The following is a 22,908-nucleotide window of genomic DNA, read 5'->3' as shown; positions in this document are numbered from 1 at the left end:
TATTTACTTTTAAATATGGCCAATATAATATGATAGTAGTGTTTAATGCTCAGTTTGTCTACTTAATTATTACTAATAAATAGAGTTGAGCGAACATACTCTGCCGAATTTGATGAGATAGAGATATATATATATATATGAGAGAGAGAGATAAAGAGAGAGAAAGCAAGAGATAACGAGAGACAGAGAGAGAGATAAAGAGAGAGAGATAAAGAGAGAGAGACAGAGAGAGAGAGATAGAGAGAGAGATAAAAAGGAAAACATCTAGGGAAAAAAAAAAAGCTCGGGACCCGGCGTCCCACATAGAAAAATGCTTGAGTCTCCCATTGTAGTCAATGGGGTTCGTTACTTGAGTAGAGCTCTCAAATTTTATGAAAAGCTCAACTCGAATAACGCAGACTCGAGTCTTTGGGTGCTCGCTCATCCCTACTGATAACACCTGCGGGGACTATTATGACCTTGCTAGCTGTCAGCATGAAAAAAAAATCTGGGTAGAAAAGAAAGACTTGAAAACTTATTTTTTGGGAAGTCTTTTGCCTGCAGTTGGTCAGAACCTCCCCTTAGGCATGAGTATTAAAATAAATTTGATTCTAAGCATATAGTTGTAATGGAAATTATTTGATTGTAAGGTATTATAATTGTTATATGAATTGAAACTGCGCAATGAGAGACACCATTGAAATATACCAGGAGAAGTTACTTCACAAACTAGGGACATATGTCTAGATGAGATAAGAATATCAAGAAGCTTCCACATGTTAGCTGAAGGGGCCCTAGGAATAACAAGATACTAAGGGAGGGGTTGACGCCTCACACTAAGACTAGAGAATAATGTTCATAAACTAGAAATATGTGTATATATATGTATATATATATATATATGTGCATATGTATGTGTATGTATATATGAAGGTGCACATGTATGTATGTGTGCCTATATGTATGTAGATGTGGGTATATAAGTAATATTTAATATTACGCCACAGAGTCATGAAAAGGACTACACAAAATGGCCGACCACATGCTTTGCTAAAGTACAGGGAATACATGTGTGTTAATAAGATAAGAACTTCGAGCTACTTGGGCCCCTCAGCACTCCATCAAGAGGTTATTCACTGCTGACTTGGAAGATTCTGGAAGGTATGCAAATGAAGGGTTAAGTTGACCTATGACAAATGTTGGATTGGAAACTAACCAATAAACTGCATAGTTAATTGTCCAATGATGTTGCGACACCCCATTGTAAGGGGACTATAAATAAAGATGCCCGACATCGATTTGTTGGGAATTCTTTGATGAATCCATAACTGTGTGGGCTCTGTCATTTAATTCCTCCGTCATATGACGTACTGAACTCTAGGTGTGGCAGCCCTACTGCACGGGTCACCTAGACTTCAGTCGCAGGGTACACTCTGCTGTCCCTCACCAGGCTATCGCCGCAGCATGGGTCATATGACGTCATTCACGAGGTACACTCCGCTTTCCCTAGACGGCCATATATTTTTGCCGCGACATTTTTGGTGGAGAATGAAGCGGGCCTCACAACAGCACCCCTAGCCGCGGACGCTCCGGAGGTGGAGACCAGGACACAGAGAGACCGCGGTAAGTAACCCATTGTGTTACTGCCTGTCTCCTGGGCTCTGCTGCCTGTTCTGTGGTTTGGTGTGTGACGTGATGCGCTGTTTAGTGTACTAGTGAATGTTGCTGCTTTAAATGTGCTTATCTGTTCCCTCCTATGTGCTCTGCCACATCTCTTTGTGTAACTTTTCCTGTATTGACTGTCGCTGGCTGCAAGGTCTTAGACTGACACTTTTATGGTATGTCTAAATGTGTTAATGACTATTCTATATGTGATGACAAAGTTTTGTGTGTACAGAGACTCCCTTGACTGAGGGAATAAGACCTTTTAAGCATTACATAGACTGACAATACAGAAGGGAACAGCTTGCAGATATATATGTACATGTCACGTGCACGCTATATAATGACCCAGATGACAAGACTGACTTGACCGTTATATGTGACACAACTTACGATACAGTGCAGTTAAATTAGTTTAAAGATGCTGTTATTAAAATAACTTACTGTTGACGAGTGCATTTTTGTCAGATGCAATGAGTTAACTTACCGCAACCCGTCTGTAGCAGATTACACTAATATTGGCAGACTGCCAATTGACTTCTAAGAGACAGAATATGTATAGATAAGAGTTTATTGCTGTCACCGCAACTTGGGGAGAATATATATATATATATTACATTATTTATTAATTAATTTAATTAATTGCATTCCTAGTGGAGTTTTTATGATTTTTGTTAACAACACATGTTTGATAGATTGCTGTGAAGTGCCTGTAGGTCTTCAGCAGCTGATAATTCCCCAGCATTATAAGTGTATATGTGTAATCCAATTTCACTGTCAGAGAGGTGAATTGGACAATGACTCAATGTACTGCATTGCCCTTAAGTCACTGATGTATGAACAGCAGTAGCAGTTGAGTTGCCCCCATTTCCCATAAGTATATACATGTATGGCATGCATGCCAATGTATAGATGCCGGCCGGCTAAAATGTTGTTGTTTCTCTGAGTGATAAAAGTTTTCTTTTGGTACTGAGGTAGGTGAGATTCAGCTTATTCACCACCGTGAGACCTGGGTATGCGCAACCTGGGTGGGACGATAAAGTGAGCCATTATAATAAGCTTTATATCATCACCCATCTTGGTCACTTTGGGGTGGTATCAGCCCCATAGGGTACAAGACGGAGGTGGATTTTTTTTCGCCTAGTGACCCGTCGTGACGGCACTGGGGTGGTATCAGCCCCAGACGGCTGTGCATAGACAAAGGGGGGGGAGCATCCACCTATGTGATGACATTTGTACATGATTTTGCAGGATACACCTGAGGCTTAGTAATAACCAGGTGGATCATGGAAGGCTCACTGGGAAATGAGGGGGAAGGGGAAGTATGTGTTCAAACACCCACTAGGCAGATAATCCAGGAGACAATAATCACCCCTGTCAGATGCGCTTATTGCAATAGATTGACTTATATTAGTGTCCATAACTTAGACTATACAGACTTAGTAGTGACAGATGTCGGAACATCTGCGCATGCACACACAGTTACTGGACTGGGACAGTGTACAGAGTTTATACAAGTTAACTTTGACAATGACAATCTTCGCAAGCAACTTTATGCTCAGATACTAGACATCCAGGAAAAGAGAAAGACTATAACACAGCTGAGAGAGATTGGGCGGAGGTATGGGACGCTGTATAGACAGCTTACGGTCCAGCATAAAAGGTTAATATTACTGACTTGTTACCCTGCTGTACTGGTGAGACATCTGCATACAGAGACCACCAACCGCTGCCCCCTCACATAATGTGTTCAGAATGCAGTATTATATGTTTTGTTGTTATCTGAGCTGTTGATAGACTTTCCCTTTACATTTAATAACTGCATATCTCTATAGTATTTGTACATGGTTTATATATATTTTGTTTTCTGCCTCTCTCACAACCAGTAGGTGGCCACTGCTGGGAAGTCACGGTTTTGGTAAGAATGTCAGCATTACAATATAGACTCTTAGTTTTAGCTGACCAGACAGAATGATGCATGTAACACCCTTGGTAAATTAGTATTTCACCTGTACTACAAAAAATTGTGAACATGAGTACTAAATAATTATAACATACATAGAAAATGTACAGCTCAGGCTGTGTATGATATATATTGAGAATATATGTATTAGTTCTGCTTATTTCAAGTGCTATACAGTCCTCACAGGTATATTACAGTCAGACTCTTGGTTTTGTATGGCATTCCTAATTGGCGGAGAGATAAATAAATATATAGGATTAACATATTTTTATGTCAGGGACATGCCCAGTATATGTATCAGGGCAGTATTATGGTATTTACTTATAACATGTGTACAGTTACTTCTACCCCCATATTTTGTTTTGTGGTGTACTTCTAAATCCGGCAGAAGCCATGTGGCTGGGTTGGGCGCTATACCGCACTTCGGTCTTCCGCTGGATTTAGAAGGGGGGAGAAAGACTGAGAATATTTTAGTTTTTTTTAGTTACAGTAATAGGATGCACTCCTGTCACCTGACCGCATTACCTTCATGGCACAAGAAACTGAGGGGTTTGAATATGTAAAATGATGAACTGATGGCTAACCCAGATTTCAAGTTTTGTTTTGTAGATGGCTGAGGATACCAGGAACATGGCAGGTACAGAGGTATGTAGTAGTCACACAGAATGAGGTAAAAAGCAGAACCATTTCCACCTCATCTGTCAGCACAGGAGGCGGAAGTGAAGGCCCTGACAGAAGCATGTAGAGCGGCAGAGGGTAAGGCAGACATATTCACAGATTATGGCCTAATATGCAGGCTCTTATGTTGCTTACATAGCTAGGGATAATAGAGGAGGACTGAATAGAAGCAAAAGGAAACACACGTGTGGGCACTGCTGCCAAGGCAGCTGTAGCAAGACCTAGGGTAAGAGGGTTAGGTCAACGTCCAAACCTGTAACCCCGGCCCCTCCAGTGAGTTTAATAACTGAGCTGCTGGACGAAGGCAGGGGCAAGCCAGACGGATGCCGGCCTGTGTGAGGAGACCACTGACTATGTCTCTCTCATGCCCTCTACTCAATGATGGCCCATTGTGCACACGGAGAAACACACCATTCAAGACTGATGTGAAACCTTGTGTCTCAACATTGGATTGTCCCTGGATTCAGCATGGTCGCTGCCAGGTATACCCAGGAGCATATGACCTGTGCTTTACATAGGATAGGGAGAGCAGTGAAAACAGCACAGAGGCACACACCTGGGCCGCTCTACCCACTTCTAAAGGTTGCAAATTTGTATATTATGCCATATCTGTGTTGACAGCTTATCTGTATACGTTAAGGCCTGTCCAATCAGGTATCGTTTTTGCCACTACAGAGGTAGCAACCAAATTGTTGAACGAGGTAATTCTGTGGGTATGGGATTCCAGAGAAAATAGAAATAACGGCTTTTATATAGTATGGTACTTTCTCTGGATATGTCCAGGCCCTGTAGAAACATTCTTATTTGATGCATAAACAAGTGTTTGCTTCCCTTCCAGATCCTGACTCCGTGTATACAACACTTGTTCTGGAGCCAGGATATTGGAAACATGTTCTGATGATAACAGCCACTTCAGTGAAGCCTGAAGGGAAAACAAACTGGGTTCACGCTGGTCACTGCCAGAGAGTGACCATGGCAGGAGAGTAATCATGTATCATTGTATCCTATGTAAAATAAATGTAATACTTATCCTCATAATAATAATGGGGAAGGGATAATGGTATGACACCCTACTGGGAGCAATAGGTATTGCAGTGGGAGTACTTTACTGATATGATCTCAGGCCAGAGCAAATGAGGCTCAGGCAAGTAAATCTACAGGCCCAGTGGATGCCATCCATTTATTCTCCTCAGTGTTTAATGTTTGGATTGTGATAAAATGTCTTAGGAATTTTAAAATGCTAGCTTAGCTGCTCAGCCTAATTTGCTTAAATATTAGAGTGTTAATGCTATAGAATGTAGGTTGAGAGATGTATAAATATGCTCAGTCTAACTTAATGACCAATAATGAGCATTTTTTGAAGAAATATTATCAGATTGATGAAAAACACAAATCACACATTGAGACTGAGAAACAGACAAATATGGACTTTAAAATGTCTAATATTTTTAAGTGTTCTTCTAACATTGTGGAATTGTTGTCCCTCCAGTATCACCTCTAAGGAGAAATCTCCATGATGTCTATCATACTGGTTGACCTAATCTATGAAGCTATTGAGCCATAGAGCAAAGCAGCAAGTACTGTTCGCTTACAAAGAGTGCATTCTGCATAAGTTATGGACAGCTGAACAAAGATGGACTGTACTTTGAAATGTGTTTCCTAAACACCTCTTTTCTATATATTTTGTTCCGCTTCTGCTTGTCTCATGAAGACACACGCACGCTCCTTCTACCCAGGGATAGCATAGCTGCCATAGGTTCCAGCGAGGGGATGCCCTACGGAGTGTTACCTTGTATGGGTAAAGGGTGTGGACTCCTGAAGAGAGCCCAAGGCGTTTATGCCCTTCTCCCAGTGTTAGGTAACGCAACCTGCCCCTGAAGGATAGTTTAGTTCGGGGTCGGGAAGGAGAGTGAGATATTTGCGTGGTATAACATAGTAGGACAGCAGAGGTGATCTCAAAACAGTGGAAACAATGAAGAATACATATTTGTGTCATGATAATAAAATTGTATATGTGTCTTTGAGTTAACATATATTGAAATATTAAGAGTAGCAGTAATAGGGCTGATCGGGAAGATAATAAAGTGTTGTGTTTCTTAGAAATTGAAGCTTTAGGAGTTGACATATCAAGTAGCATATTGGGTGAGTATATACATGATGTAAGAATAAATCATGTGCGTCGCTGTTCTCTTAAGGAGCAAGTAACCAAGGTCCAGGTAATGCTCTCTGGTATGTTAAAAAGTGATTAAAGCACTATAACTACCTACGAGACCAGGAACTGGTAATGAGACACCTGTTATCACAGGAGTCATCCTTGACAAAAGCATAAGATAATAGCAACATAGAATATAATGTGTTCTGTGAATATATATATTTTACTAACTGTGAAGAGGAGGACGTTAAGAAGCCACCGCAGGAAGATTGCATTGCCCAGTTTCAAATCATATAAGAGGAGGAGATGTAATGGAAATTATTTGATTGTAAGGTATTATAATTGTTATATGAATTGAAACTGCGCAATGAGAGACACCATTGAAATATACCAGGAGAAGTTACTTCACAAACTAGGGACATATGTCTAGATGAGATAAGAATATCAAGAAGCTTCCACATGTTAGCTGAAGGGGCCCTAGGAATAACAAGATACTAAGGGAGGGGTTGACGCCTCACACTAAGACTAGAGAATAATGTTCATAAACTAGAAATATGTGTATATATATGTATATATATATATATATGTGCATATGTATGTGTATGTATATATGAAGGTGCACATGTATGTATGTGTGCCTATATGTATGTAGATGTGGGTATATAAGTAATATTTAATATTACGCCACAGAGTCATGAAAAGGACTACACAAAATGGCCGACCACATGCTTTGCTAAAGTACAGGGAATACATGTGTGTTAATAAGATAAGAACTTCGAGCTACTTGGGCCCCTCAGCACTCCATCAAGAGGTTATTCACTGCTGACTTGGAAGATTCTGGAAGGTATGCAAATGAAGGGTTAAGTTGAGCTATGACAAATGTTGGATTGGAAACTAACCAATAAACTGCATAGTTAATTGTCCAATGATGTTGCGACACCCCATTGTAAGGGGACTATAAATAAAGATGCCCGACATCGATTTGTTGGGAATTCTTTGATGAATCCATAACTGTGTGGGCTCTGTCATTTAATTCCTCCGTCATATGACGTACTGAACTCTAGGTGTGGCAGCCCTACTGCACGGGTCACCTAGACTTCAGTCGCAGGGTACACTCTGCTGTCCCTCATCAGGCTACCGCCGTAGCATGGGTCATATGACGTCATTCACGAGGTACACTCCGCTTTCCCTAGACGGCCATATATTTTTGCCGCGACATAGTAAAGGCTTAGACCTTTTAGTAAACACAATACATAATGAAATAAATGTCAAAAAACTACTGCAAGAAGAAGTACATGTGCAGTAAATATTTATCAGGTCAGCTACAGTATATAGACCACATTTAAGGGTCAGTTCATTTTTGCTGCAGTTTCTTTTTTGGATTCCCTGCTAGTTATGATCTCCCTTTGAGCTATTTCTTCCCCGTTATTCAGACCACTGCTGCTAGAACATACACTGAATATAAATAAACCAATTCAGCTCCCAATGTATTATGGGAAAGCATTAGAGAATAATGTGAAGCTTTCTTTTACTGTCCAATCTTGTTTGGGTATAATAGTAGAACTTATCAGCTAATAATATAGTATAATGTGCGTTCATTATATGTGTTGTACTCAGGGCAAGTATAATTGTTAGTTAAGTTAGTATTCACATAGATACTATTTTAAAGCACACTTCTTTTCTAATTTCAAAAGAAATTAACCCAAATAATCAGTGAGTAGAATAATTTCAGGGGATATAATTGCTATAAAAGTGGAAATGAATGGTTTGGATATATATGAATCCAACAGCTCTAAAATGAGACAGAATTTGCATTATTAGGCTACCTTCACGGTGGACATCTGTAAATTCTGCTGCTTTTCTGCTGCTGGTCAGAGTTACCGAGCTTTGCGGAATATTTTAGGTATTTTGTAAATGTATTTGCATTTTTATGTGCGGATATTCTGCTACGGAATGCGTTGCTTTTTTGTGCTATGGTAGTGGGGGGGAGTCACACTAGCCAAACTAATTTTCAACTATCAACAAAATGCAGATTTCCAATCAGATACAGTGCATTTCACTAATGGAAACGCTTCAAAATGTACAACAAGAGTATTTGCAGATTTTGGTGTAGATTTTATACTCTCCATTTAACTCTATGGTGAAAATTCACCTTATTTTTGCACAGTTCCTACAACATAAATAGATGGATTTGTAACCTGCAGTGTTTTTCAAATTTCTTGCCTTTTTGCAGTAGACCAATGTATGCCTAAATACACTCACCACAATGGAGCATATTTGCGCATAAACTAGGTTTGGAGATGGCCCTAAACAGGTTGATACGCGTGTGCCAGCGTAAAGTACTGTAATTTTTGTGCTCAAGATGCCAGTTCACACAAGCGCGTTATTCTATTTCCATGGAACAGAATGGCTATTTAATGCCAAATTAGGGCCATCTGTCCCATCTGTTCCAAATTAGAAGGAAGCTCAATGTATATTAGTTTTGTTGCAACCCAGAAAAGGGTCACAAGAGAATTGGAGCACAAAAAGAAAAAAAATGGAACACACTAAGATCCCATCTATGTGTTTTTTTTGTGCTCTGGTTGACTTGAATTGGCAATTCTGGTCTAGGAAACAGACCAGAATAGGACATGCTGTAATTTTGTTTACAAGGGCCATCGCTCTATGTAAAATAATAGCATGTGTAAATGGTACCATTGATGGTTCTCTGTGCCGTACGTCTGCTTATACAGCCCCTTTAAACACAACCTACCATGCTATCAGGGGCAGATTGGCCATATATTCAACCAGGAATTTTCCTGCTTGCCCGACTGCCAATAAGTTGGGGCTAAAACAAGCAAATGTGTTTGTGGAGCTTTTTGCGCACCTGAAAATCACATTCACAAAAAGGGATGTAGCAAAGCCATTAATTTCAATGGGTTTGTTCTCATGAGCGTTATTCTTGCGCGCAATTCCTATTGTTATTGCAATCCCGGTCTTTGGCTTTATTCACACAAGCGTATATCGGCTGCGCTTTCACGCCCGTCCGACATACACTGCCTATCTGATGCATTCCTTTACAATGCATCAGTTCCGATGGGCGTATTCCCATGGCGTAAAAGTGCCCGGACGGCCAAGATAGTGCACGCGAGCACATTTCGTCCAGGCGCTTTTACGGCGGTCAGGAAAAATAGTTCAGGAACTATCTTCCTGGCCAGAATATGGCAGCCTGCTCCCATAGACTCCTATGGGAGCCAATCGTAGCTGCCAGAGAAGGGAGGTGGGAGGGAGTTTGGCAGTGTGTCTGCTAAACTCCCACTGCCTTCCCTCCTTCTCTCACCATTTGCCGGCTGTTTGCAATGGGAGGGAGCAGGACAGGGCGGGAGCTAGTTGCTAAGCTCCTGCCGTGTCCAGCCCCCTCTCATTGCTGGCAGCTGACAAGGGGCAGACAGAGGGTGGGAGCTTAGCACTCTAACTCATGCCTCGCCCCCTTACCGAGAGCAAATTTGTGCTCCCATTCATGTGATTTTCGGTCACTCTATGGCCATGACACAGCCGACCGAAAATTGTTGCGCTTGTGTGAATGCGCCCAAAGATATATTGGGGGTGCCATATTATGTGTGGCTAGAGATGAGCGAGCGTACTCGTCCGAGCTTGATGCTCGTTTGAGTATTAGGGTACTCGAGATGCTCGTTACTCGAGACGAGCACCACGCGGTGTTCGAGTCACTTCCATTTTCTTTCCAGAAAAGTTTGCGCCATTTTCTGGCCAATAGAAACACAGGGAAGGCATTACAACTTCCTCCTGTGAAGTTCCAGCCCTATCCCACCCCCCTGCAGTGAGTGGCTGGGGAGATCAGGTGACACCCGAGTATATAAACTGGGGCCGGCCGCGGCTTGCCACAGATGCACGCTGAGAGACATTAGGGAAAGTGCCGTCCTGCTGTAGCTGCTATAGGGAGAGTATTAGGCTGTTATCTTCGTCTTCAAGAACCCCAACGGTCCTTCTTAGGGCCACATCTGACCGTGTGCAGTACTGTTGAGGCTGCTTTTAGCAGTTTTGCACTTTTTTTTTTGTATATCGGGCGTGCAGACCATTGCGTCCTCAGTCTGCAGTCATTTTACTGAGTATAGAAGCAGTACTGGTGAGGCAGGGACAGTGGTACAGGGAAAGAGATATACTGGCTATATAGGCAGTGGGCTTTTTCAAAAAAATTGGAAAAAAAAATCTTTGGGCTGCCTGTGACTGTGTTCAGTTTACTGCGTGTCTGCTGGGGGTAGTAGTCACTTATTAATACCCTAGACTGCTACTACTACTGAAATGGAACTAATACTGTGCTCCCCCTATACTGCTGCTTTGGAATTGTTACTGGGGCCTGTCTTGACTGCTACTATTACTGAAATGGGCGGTTGGGCAGCATGTTACCCAGGAGAAGTGGCAGCGGAGTGTCATGCAGGCAGTGATTGTGCTTTGTTGGAGGTAGTGTGGTGCTTAGCTAAGGTATGCCTTGCTAATGAGGGTTTTTCAGAAGTAAAAATTGTTGGGGGGGGGGCCCACTCTTGCCGCTATTGTGGCTTAATAGTGGGACCTGGGAACTTGAGATGCAGCCCAACATGTAGCCCCTCACCTGCCCTATCCGTTTCTGTGTCGTTCCCATCACTTTCTTGAATTTCCCAGATTTTCACAAATGAAAACCTTAGCGGAGCATAGGTCCCATACAAAAATGCTCGGGTCGCCCATTGACTTCAATGGGGTTTGTTACTCGAAACAAACCCTCGAGCATCTCGGGAAGTTCGACTCGAGTAACGAGCACCCGAGCATTTTGGTGCTCGCTCATCTCTATGTGTGGCTGATACGGGCTCAGAGAAAGTACTCTACACAATATAATGGGATGTCTTACCAAGAGATTCCTTGATTTATTGCATATTCCCACAGCTTTTATAGCCCATATAGGTAGGTTTCAAGTAGAAACAGAAAGGGGTGTTACATAGCCAAACACAGTTACATCATTCATTTGGTTCAAACTGGTTTTTCTTTGAAGCATAAAGAATTATCACTTTCTGAGGACTCATCTCTCTGCTGGCTCCATTGTGCTGATGGTAATCTTTTGGTGACTCTCTGTCTCTCATGTAATAACAAACAAAATAAAAATTGCATTAAAATAGTGTGAGGAATTTGCTCTGCAGAACATTCATTTGCAGACATAGCCAAAATTAGACTGAAATACAAACTTAATCATAAAAGTTATAATTTCCCTCACATGTGCGAGAAAAGATAGACCTTGCCCTTTTCGTTTCATGTGCAATAGCCCTGGGGTTGAACTCTAAAAAAAATAAATGAAAACATATGGTTTGTTCATGTGCAAAAATGCTGAATCACGGCAAGTGTATTTGCAAAAACGTTCGTCTGTTTAAGCCCTTAATGCTGGGCCGCCACTGTGTGATTTATTATATACAGGGCCCCTTCACTGACAAGTAACCAGAAGCGGCCTTACCTGTGAATAATGAAAATCACTGGCCCAGCAGCTCATACTGCAAGGCTTCCACTGCCAGAGGGAAGAAGGAGCTACAAGAGATACACAAACATTTTAATTATTATACAGATAAGACTCCCATCAACAGTAATTCAGGGATCATTAACTTTCACTCCCTTATCAGTGTTTAGCTAAAAATGTTTGTGTATCTCTTGTAGCAATTCAAGCCTGCTGACTTTCCCCCCTCCAACAGTAATTTAGGGACCATAAAACTTTCACTCTGCTATCAGTGCCTAGACAAAAAAAGTTTGTTTGCTGTTGCAGAATTCCTTTTAAGTGAGAACCAATCACAACCATATCTGTGCCTTGTCATAAGTATGTATGTTATAAGTATGTATAAATATGAATGCCTCTTCAGATCCAATCCATAAGCCTGAAGAAGAACTCTGCGTTGGTTCGGAAGCTCGCTATTATTACATCATGTATTTTTGTTAGCCATTAAAAGGTATCATATCTACAAGATTACGTCGTTTCTCTTGCTGAGAACAATCACATTTTGCTCTACTGGCTAACACGGTACCAGATCTTTGTTTTCATTATACTGTTCTACTAATCACAGTACAGAGCTCCTGGCTGCCACATGCACATGGCAGTGTACCTGCACTGCTACCCTTCTGAGTATGTCTCCGGATCCCTCCTCAATCTGGCAACCTTGATATATTTGGCGCTGCGAGATTAGGAGCCTGCAGACTGGAGCTGACAGATGTGAAAGTATGCCTGTATATAATATATAGTATATAATATATAATGTGTGAAATAGATGTATGTAGAAGTGCCTCAATGTGTCTATGTATAGAACTGTGCCGATATATGTATTAGGTTCTGTTTAGGCCTTTCTATCTCTGTTCCATTTTTGAAGTATAGAAACAGAAATAAACATTTCGATTTTTCTGTCCATCAATTTCAAACGGAAAGTTTTGATTTGCTTCTGTTCTGCTATGTTGCTATTTTTTTAACTAGCCCAGAGTAGGTTCAAAATCTCGCTACAACATCCTGTCTTTTATTAGCCATTAAAAGGTATGATATCTAAAGATTACTTGGTTTCTCTTCAATCACATTTTGCTCTACTGGCTAACACGGTACTGAACCTTTTTTGTTTTAAGTGTCCAAAATGCATATTAAATCTGGCACACAGCATGCACTTCATTTTTGCCATAATTTAAGCCAGAATTCCGACACATTTTGCTTAGTAAATTGTTTAGTATTGTACACAATGCAAGACAAACCCATTTTAAAAAGCTGTTATGTAACTACTAGTGCATTTCCAAAGACTTATCTGGTAAATTGATCACTAGAATGGTGCTATACTGACTACAAAGGAAGAAAAAGCAGTGAAGGGTCCAGTTTCCATGTAAATGGTGCTTAGTAACACATTCCATTAACCAGACCAGGCTGTCACTGTAGTACTATGACACCGAACGGAAATTACTGGGACTCTAAGCATTACTAATAGCTAGTAGGAGATATTTCATGTCTAATCTCGTGACATTTCATGTGACTAGTTGAAGAAAATGTCCCATATGCTCAATGACAGAAACAATAGTTTTGTTGCTATGGACAAAATTGTTTTCATCATGCAGAAAATGATTATAGGATGAAAAATGTAACCATCTCTTTATATAAATCATAGAATAAGTGACATACTTTATTTTTACTGCAGTCAAAGTTTGCTAAATCTGTAAGTATAGAGCTGCATACAAATAGAGAAGCATGAAGCCTCAAACTGGAATCTCACCACTAAGCTAGGGCTGCACTGCAGCTTTTTGCAGCACTACTAATTGATTGACAGCTGCAGTCCACAAGATCATGTGGGAATTACTCTGGGAATTTATCAGGAATAAACCATGAATAAATCCATTAACCCTATAAGGACAAGGCTGTTTTGTACCTTAAAGGGGTTGTCCCGCGCCTAAAGAGAATTTTTTTTTTTTGCCCAGTCACCCAGTACCTGTAAAGGAATACTGCTGCCAGGTATTATTAAAAAAAAAAAAAGTTCCCTTACCTGAATCCCCGTTCAGCAACTTTAAAAAATCTTCTTTCCAAGATGGCTGCCGCTGGTCTTCTCCCACAGTGCACCGTGGGTCTTCTCCCATGGTGCACCGTGGATGTTCTTCTGCTGTCTTCGCTCCACTGCCGATTCCAGCCACCTCATTGGCTGATCGGCACCATGTGATGGGGGCGGAGCTACACGATGACGCTGAGAAGGGGGAGGAGCCAGGATGCAGCTCGTGAGCCCGCACCATCCAGAAGAGGATTCCTCTCTGCGCAAGCGCGACTGTTCCGGCGACCAGAGGACAAGTTTGGTCGTCACCATGGAGACGGGGACACCAGCACCGGGAAGGGGTAAGTATATAACTTCTGTATGGCCAATATTTAATGCACGATGTATATTACAAAGTGCATTAATATGGCCATACAGAAGTGCTGAACCCCACTTGCTTTCGCGGGACAACCCCTTTAAGGACCAGACACTTTTCTGGGATTTGAACCATGTGGTAGTTTTACTACCCAATTTTTTTTCTTTTAGCTACCAAAATTATTTTTGCTGCATTTTCTTTCAGTGACATATAGGGCTATTTTTTAATTATCTTTTTCACTGACTTTTTTCCGTTTTTTAGTTTTATTCGGTGTAAAAAGCTAAAAAAATGTTTTTTTTTTAACATTTATAGTTTTTTTTAATAGTATATATATTTATGCTAAAATAAAGCATGGTAACAGGTTTCTCTTTGTTTCAGACATTTTGATATATAATATGTATGGTTTTGGATTACAGGGCACTTATAGCAACGGTTTTGGTTGGCGTCGGTTTTGGGTTATTTTCTGTCTTATGTATGTATTGTTGTTTTATTCTATAATTTTCTTTTACTTATGTATGTATTTATGTTTTTTACTATCTATGTCCCCCATGACCTCATGTATGACCTCTGGGAGACATTCATGTGTTTTGGGGTTTTTTTATTAGGAGACCCAGTTACAGGGAGAAACAACCCATGTAGTAACATTAGTCACTGGCAGAGCTGGCCAGGGTCTAGTATAACCCTGCAGCTCTGCTGCAGCAGGGAACCCCGGCGGTCACGTGAGCCCCCCTGCTCCCATAGTGAAAGTTACACTTGCACTTTCACTTTTGAGTACACAGTGCTAATTGAGCATTGTGTACTCGCGGAAGGAAAAGGCAGAGAGGGTTAAAAAAAACCCTCCTGCCTTCTCCTCTGGGTTATCAGCTGCTAGTAACAGCTGACAACCTGTTCTGTCTCTGATTAATTGCAGAGCAAAGAGGCTTAAATCCCCGCTGTAATTTTACTATTGGCGGGGCTTTAAGCCCAGGACCAAGCGCCGTATATTTACCTCGCTTGGTCCTTAATAGGTTAAAGGGTTTGTCTCATGATGACAACACCGGTACACATGTCCTATTATGGCATATATAGCAAATGTCATAGAAAGTCACTCAGAAAGAGCAGCTCCTGTTCTGGAGGTGTCATCCATGTACATGGAACGTCATTCAAGTAATTCTACGTTTTGTAGGGGAAATGTCTGGAATGCTGTGGCGATCAGCTGACAAAATTAGCTGTCTGTGGTGATACATATGTGCAGTATGTACAGTGCTGTGAAAAAGTATTTGTGCCTTCTCAATTTCTTCTATTTTTGCATATTTGTAACACTTAAACGGTTCAGATCCTCAAACTACTATAAAAACTGCATTTTGTCTTTACTTGGGTTATCTTTAATATTTAATGGGTGACTTCATTTATTGCCGTGGCTCCTTGTGCAAGGACTTACAAACCATAGAGGCAGACCATGCAGCTGCTATGCGGCCCATGGTAAAGGTGGCCCTGTGATATTTGGTCCCAGACAGTTTTCAAGTGGGTGGCTAGACTCCCTTCTCTAGAAGAACTAAGTTGCTCAAAATCAAGGAGGTTGGGAACTGTCTTTAGGGTAACAGAAAGTGAGTGGAAGGGAAAACAAACACTAGACCCTTCTGTTGTGCATGCAAAATTCAGTGCCTTTAATAAGGGGCCCAATTTGATTTTTGCTATGGGGCCCCCTCTTTTATACATTATTAGAAAGAATTGTCCTTTTGCTGCAAAACTTGGCATGCAATTACATCTGAGGCAGATATGCAAATGATTAGAGTTGTGGCGTAATTAGGTAAATGGTCTTGCCACCTAAAGCTCTAAAAGTGGTCCCATCCTTGGCCTGTAAAAAGGCTCTCAGAGGCTACTTGTGCTCTTTTTCTGCTTGTGTGGAGCTTGTTGATGACTAGAAATGCCTCTATGACACAATTGAAGAGATTTTGCCCAGTTAATAGAGTTTGAGAGGGGGCACATTATGGGAATGCAAGGAGCTGGATGATCATATCGATGAATTGTCCGGCACCTGGGCCATTCTGACCAGACTGTTAGGTGGAAGGAATTGGGATTAGTAGATTCGTGAGGGCATGCACACAAGGTAACTGGGCTCAGGACACCCTTGACAGACCACCAGTAGAGAGTATCCTCAATTTTATCTTTGCTGTGAGGAAGCACACTCCTCCCACGGCTTGTGTAAGGGTCTGGAGAGCAATCGCATATGACAACTGGCCACCTCTAGTGGTGGTACGAGTGACAATGACAACTCAGCGATATGATCAGGACATCCTGCAGCCACATGTGTTGCCTCTCATGGCTGCTTCCGAGGGCATTTTTCAAAAGGATAAAACTCAGCTGCACAAAGCATGGGTGTCACAGGAATGCCTCCACAACATTGCCACACTTCCATGGCCTGCCCAGGTGTCAGATTTATCCTCATTCGAACATGTATAGGACCATCTAGGACTTAAACATTGAGAGCCTATGAGTTTGCACGATCTCCAGGCTCAGTTACAGGAAACGTGGACCAATATGCTGCAGAATATTATACAGAACCTATATACGTCCATGCCTGTTGATATAAAATCTTGCATACAAGCTAGTGGCAGTACAACAGGGTACTAGAGCCTCCCTTCAAGGGGTAAATTTTCCACAATAAGTTATCCTTTTGCTTTGATATTGTAATCACTTACTTATATCAACATTACAATTCAACAAAATAGGCAGCACTCCAGGGGTCAGAGTTGGGGGCAATCGGGTCTGGGGAGATGGAATGTAGGTGAGAAGATGAATGAAAGACTCACCTGGCACAATCAGGCTACCCCATATAAGGGCAAACGGGCACGCCCACAATTCTGGTAGGCAGTAATAAGTAATTATTCGGATTTCCTAGGTTCATCTACTCTGGTCACACTGACATCCAACAATAGGAGGAGGGCGTCAATCAGGGTTCCGAATGGATATTTCAGAGAACATGCAAGCAAATGACAGTGGTCAAACAAAAGACCCCAGCCCTCCAGGAGAAAACTAATTATATAAAAATGTAAGTCCTGCACTTGCATTTTTTATATAATTGGTTTATCTCCAGGAGTGCTAGGGCCTTTTGTTTGACCATTGTCATTTGTTAACATTGCAATCCACATATAAAGTTTCATTCAATTCCAACAATTCCTTTTAGGTGCTTGATTTTTTTTTTACAATGAGTGTATGTACATCACTAGCCATATATGATTACTACTAGAGGTATTGAATCTCAATATCACTTAAATATAACCTGCCTGGCAGGCTGATGGTCTCAAGAAGCAGAATATAATGTCATGTTCTAAAAACAAAAAAGGGAAATAAAGAACAAAGTTATTTAAATCTACCAGTTTGGAAAAGGTTACAAAACCATTGCTAAGGCTCTGGGACTCCAGAGATCCATGGTGGGAGCCATTATCTATAAATGGAGAAAACGTAGAGCAGTAGTGAGCCATATGTTCTCATATGTGATCAGGAATGCATGAACAACTCATCTAGGAGGTCACAAAAAACTCTAGATGAACAGCCTCACTTGCCTCAGTTAGGTACAATATACACAATTCCACAATAAAAAAAAAGACTGAGCAAAAATAGCATTCATGGGAGAACTGCAAGGCACAAACCACTGCTAACCAAAAAAAGCACAAAGGCTTGTCTTGCATTTGCCAGAAACATCTACATGACCCCCAAGACTTCTGAGATAATATTCTGTGAATTGATGAGTCAAAGATAGAACTTTTGGGAGACATGCTACACGTTACATGTGGCGTTAAGCCAACATTGCCTTCCACTATTAGAACCTCATACTAACAGTCAAACATGGTGGTAGTAATGTGCTGGTCTGGGGTTGCTTTGCTTCTGTAGAACATGGATGGCTTGTCATGGTTGGAACAATGAATTTTACTCTATAACAGAAAATCCTGAAGGAGAATGTCCACCTGTCGATTCATGCCTTAAACCTCCAGCGCAGTTGGATTTATGTAACAGGACAAAAATATGAAGCACAAAATCAAGTCCACTTCTGAATGGTTCAAAGAAAGAAAATTACAATTTTGCAGTGGCCGAGTAAAAGTCCTCATTTAATCCCAGACAAAATGCTGTGACACGACCTTAAACATGTAATTCATGCTCAAAAATCATTCAAAACACCAGAATAAAACAATTCTGCAAAGAAAAGTGGGCTAAAATTCCTCAAGAGTGATGTGAAAGAGTCATGTAAAGGATTCATCGCAAGTTATTACAAAAATTTGAATACAGTTGCTACTGCTAAGCATTGCACAACCAGTTATTAGGTTTAGGGGACAATTACTATTTCACATAAGTCATATAGGTTTTGAATAAATCTATATCTGCAATAAATGGAATGATCATTTAAAAGTTGCATTTTGTGTTTCCTCGTGCTGTGCTTTTCTCCTTTTTAAAATAGTAGGATGATCTGAAACATTTAAATTTGACAAATTAAGCAAACTTAGAAGAAATCGGGTAAGAGCATAGGTGTACCGGTAGGGGGTGCCGGGGTCACAATGGCGACCTGGCCCTTGTGCTTTAGGGGGCCCAGAGGCCGCCCTCCAGCATATACAGGTTACTTTCACTTTGTACTGTTGGCGGCCGCTTGCTAAGTTAGTGCGGTCCAGCCGACAGCACAAGCCAGGAGGAGAGTAGGTGAAGGGAGGGGTGGGACTTGAAGAGAGGACAGGGGAGGAGGAGGGGGTGGGGAAAGGAGCAGAGAGGACTTACCGACATACAGTCACAGCACAGCAAGGCATTGAGTGGCCCAGGGATGATGTCATCTCCCTGCTGACACTGCGTACACCTGCTCTACTGAGCAGAGAAGTAGTCCGGGCACCAAGGTATGTATCTATCTGTCTGTCTTTCTATGTGTCTGTCTAACTATCTTGCCTAGTCTTATATCTATCTCCATATCTATCTAATCTATCTATCTCCATATCTATCTATCTCCTATCTATCTATCTATCTATCTATCTATCTATCTCTGAATCGCTCTCATATCTATGTATCTATTAGAGATGAGCGAGCGCACTCGTCCGAGCTTGATGCTCGTTCGAGTATTAGGGTGTTCGAGATGCTCGTTACTGGAAGCAAGCACCACGCGATGTTTGAGTTACTTTCACTTTCGTCTGAGACATTAGCGCGCTTTTCTGGCCAATAGAAAGACATGAAAGGCATTACAACTTCCTCCTGTGATGTTCCAGCCCTATACCTCCCCCCTGCAGTGAGTGGCTGGGGAGATCAGGTGACACCCGAGTATTAAAATCTGCCCCGCCCGCGGCTCGCCACAAATGCATTCTGACAGAGATCAGGGACAGTGCTGCTGATGCTGCTGCTGCTATAGGGAGAGCGTTAGGAGTTATATTAGGCTTCAAGAACCCCAACGGTCCTTCTTAGGGCCACATCTGACCGTGTGCAGTACTGTTGAGGCTGCTGTGAGCAGTGTTGCACTTTTTTTTTTTTTCGTATATCGGGCGTGCAGAGCATAGCGTCCTCAGTCTGCAGTCATTGTACAGAGTATAGGGCCAGCACTGGTGAGGGACAGTGGTACAGGGAAAGAGATATACAGGCTATATAGGCAGTGGGCTTTTTCAAAAAAATTGGGGAAAAATAGTATATTTGGGCTGCCTGTGACCGTCTTCAGTGTACTGCGTGTCTGCTGGGGGTAGTAGTCCTAATTAATACGCAGCTAAGCGTTACAGCAGGCTTGACTGCTTCTGCGCTGTGAATTCCACTAGCTGAGTCATACGCACCTAAGTCACTGTGCAGGCGTGGGCAAAATTGTTTGCCGGCTATGCTGTGCGTTCCGTTACATCACCGCCGTCATCCCGCTAGAGGGAAACAGTATACATAATATACGCTGCCTACAGTATCTGTCTGCTGTACCACCTCTGCATTTAAAAAAATAGAAGCTAAATACTTAGGGCCTACTAGTGGCCTTTGGCCACTTGACTGCTTCTGCGCTGTGAATTCCACTAGCTGAGTCATACGCACCTACGTCACAGTGCAGGCGTGCGCAAAATTGTTTGCTGGCTCTGCTGTGCGTTCCGTTACATCACCGCCGTCATCCCGCCAGAGGGAAACAGTATACATAATATACGCTGCCTACAGTATCTGTCTGCTGTACCACCTCTGCATTTAAAAAAATAGAAGCTAAATACTTAGGGCCTACTAGTGACCTTTGGCCACTTGACTGCTTCTGCGCTGTGAATTCCACTAGCTGAGTCATACGCACCTACGTCACAAGGTGACGTGTGCAAGGTGACGTGCAGGCGTGCGCAAAATTGTTTGCTGGCTCTGCTGTGCGTTCCGCTACATCACCGCCGTCAGCCCGCCAGAGGGAAACAGTATACATAATATACGCTGCCTACAGTATCTGTCTGCTGTACCACCTCTGCATTTAAAAAAATAGAAGCTAAATACTTAGGGCCTACTAATGGACTTTGGCCACTTGACTGCTTCTGCGCTGTGAATTCCACTAGCTGCGTCATACGCACCTACGTCACAGTGCAGGCGTGCGCAAAATTGTTTGCTGGCTCTGCTGTGCGTTCCGTTACATCACCGCCGTCATCCCGCCAGAGGGAAACAGTATACATAATATACGCTGCCTATAGTATCTGTCTGCTGTACCACCTCTGCATTTAAAAAAATAGAAGCTAAATACTTAGGGCCTACTAGTGGCCTTTGGCCACTTGACTGCTTCTGCGCTGTGAATTCCACTAGCTGAGTCATACGCACCTACATCACAGTGCAGGCATGCGCAAAATTATTTGCTGGCTCTGCTGTCTCCGTTACATCACCGCTGTCATCCCGCCAGAGGGAAACAGTATACATAATATACGCTGCCTACAGTATCTGTCTGCTGTACCAGCTCTGTATTTAAAAAAATAGAAGCTAAATACTTAGGGCCTACTAGTGGCCTTTGGCCACTTGACTGCTTCTGCGCTGTGAATTCCACTAGCTGAGTCATACGCACCTACTTCACAGTGCAGGCGTGTGCAAAATTGTTTTCTGGCTCTGCTGTGCGTTCCGTAAGTGAAGTCAGCCTCCAACCACAGGCCAATAAGCGGCACATTTAATTACAGCGTTCTGTTTCTGCTCTACTTGTAATACACCAGGGGTGTAGGGGTAGGCCTAGAGGACGTGGACGCGGGCGAGGACGCGGAGGCCCAAGTCAGGGTGTGGGCACAGGCCGAGCTCCTGATCCAGGTGTATCGCAGCCGACTGCTGCGGGATTAGGAGAGAGGCAAATTTCAGGGGTCCCCAGATTCATCTCACAATTAATGGGTCCACGCGGTAGACCTTTATTAGAAAATGAGCAGTGTGAGCAGGTCCTGTCGTGGATGGCAGAAAGTGCATCCAGCAATCTATCGACCACACAGACTTCTACGCCATCCACTGCTGCAACTCTGAATCCTCTGGCTGCTGCTCCTCCTTCCTCCCAGCTTCCTCACTCCATTACAATGACACATTCTGAGGAGCAGGCAGACTCCCAGGAACTGTTCTCGGGCCCCTGCCCAGAATGGGCAGCAATGGTTCCTCTCCCACCGCAGGAGTTTGTCGTGACCGATGCCCAACCTTTGGAAAGTTCCTGGGATCCGGGGGATGAGGCTGGGGACTTCCGGCAACTGTCTCAAGAGCTTTCAGTGGGTGAGGAGGACGATGACGATGAGACACAGTTGTCTATCACTCAGGTAGTAGTAATTGCAGTAAGTCCGAGGAAGGAGCGCACAGAGGATTCGGAGGAAGAGCAGCTGGACGATGAGGTGACTGACCCCACCTGGTTTGCTAAGCCTACTGAGGACAGGTCTTCAGAGGGGGAGGCAAGTGCAGCAGCAGGGCAGGTTGGAAGAGGCAGTGCGGTGGCCAGGGGTAGAGGCAGGGCCAGACCGAATAATCCACCAACTGTTTCCCAAAGCGCCCCCTCGCGCCATGGCTCCCTAAGGAGGCCGAGGTGCTCAAAGGTCTGGCAGTTTTTAACTGAGAGTGCAGACGACCGACGAACTGTGGTGTGCAAGGTTTGTCGCGCCAAGATCAGCCGGGGAGCCACCACCACCAGCATGCGCAGGCATATGATGGCCAAGCACCCCACAAGGTGGGACGAAGGCCGTTCACCGCCTCCGGTTTGCACCACTGCCTCTCCCCCTGTGCCCCAATCTGCCACTGAGATCGAACCCCCCTCTCAGGACACCCTTCACAGTATAAGACAACTAAAATATAACTTTTATTTAAGAATATTTATAAAACAATTAGGGCTAAGACAAACCAGACATACATAGAGACAGAGAACAGAGATGGTCAGCGTGGGTAGATAAAAAGGTAGTAGTACCCAAACTAAACTTGTAGATACTTGAGACTAGGTGGTCGCTAATATGATGCGAGATGATCTTAGATTGTGACAGTAACAATCATTGATACGTAAGCTACACATACATGTGGAGTATAGATTACTTAAGATAGTGTCACAGGATAAATTCATTCAGTAGTCAACAGAGCTCAAGCTCCAAAATTAGAGGTATGTGGTTTATGTGGCTAGGTGCGATACTAAGCAACAATTCATAAGCCACTCACCACATAGGTAAAATTA

This window comes from Eleutherodactylus coqui, chromosome 7, assembly GCF_035609145.1.
Source record: "Eleutherodactylus coqui strain aEleCoq1 chromosome 7, aEleCoq1.hap1, whole genome shotgun sequence".
NCBI classification, from domain to species: domain Eukaryota; kingdom Metazoa; phylum Chordata; class Amphibia; order Anura; family Eleutherodactylidae; genus Eleutherodactylus; species Eleutherodactylus coqui.
Note: the sequence above shows the minus strand (reverse complement) of the source record.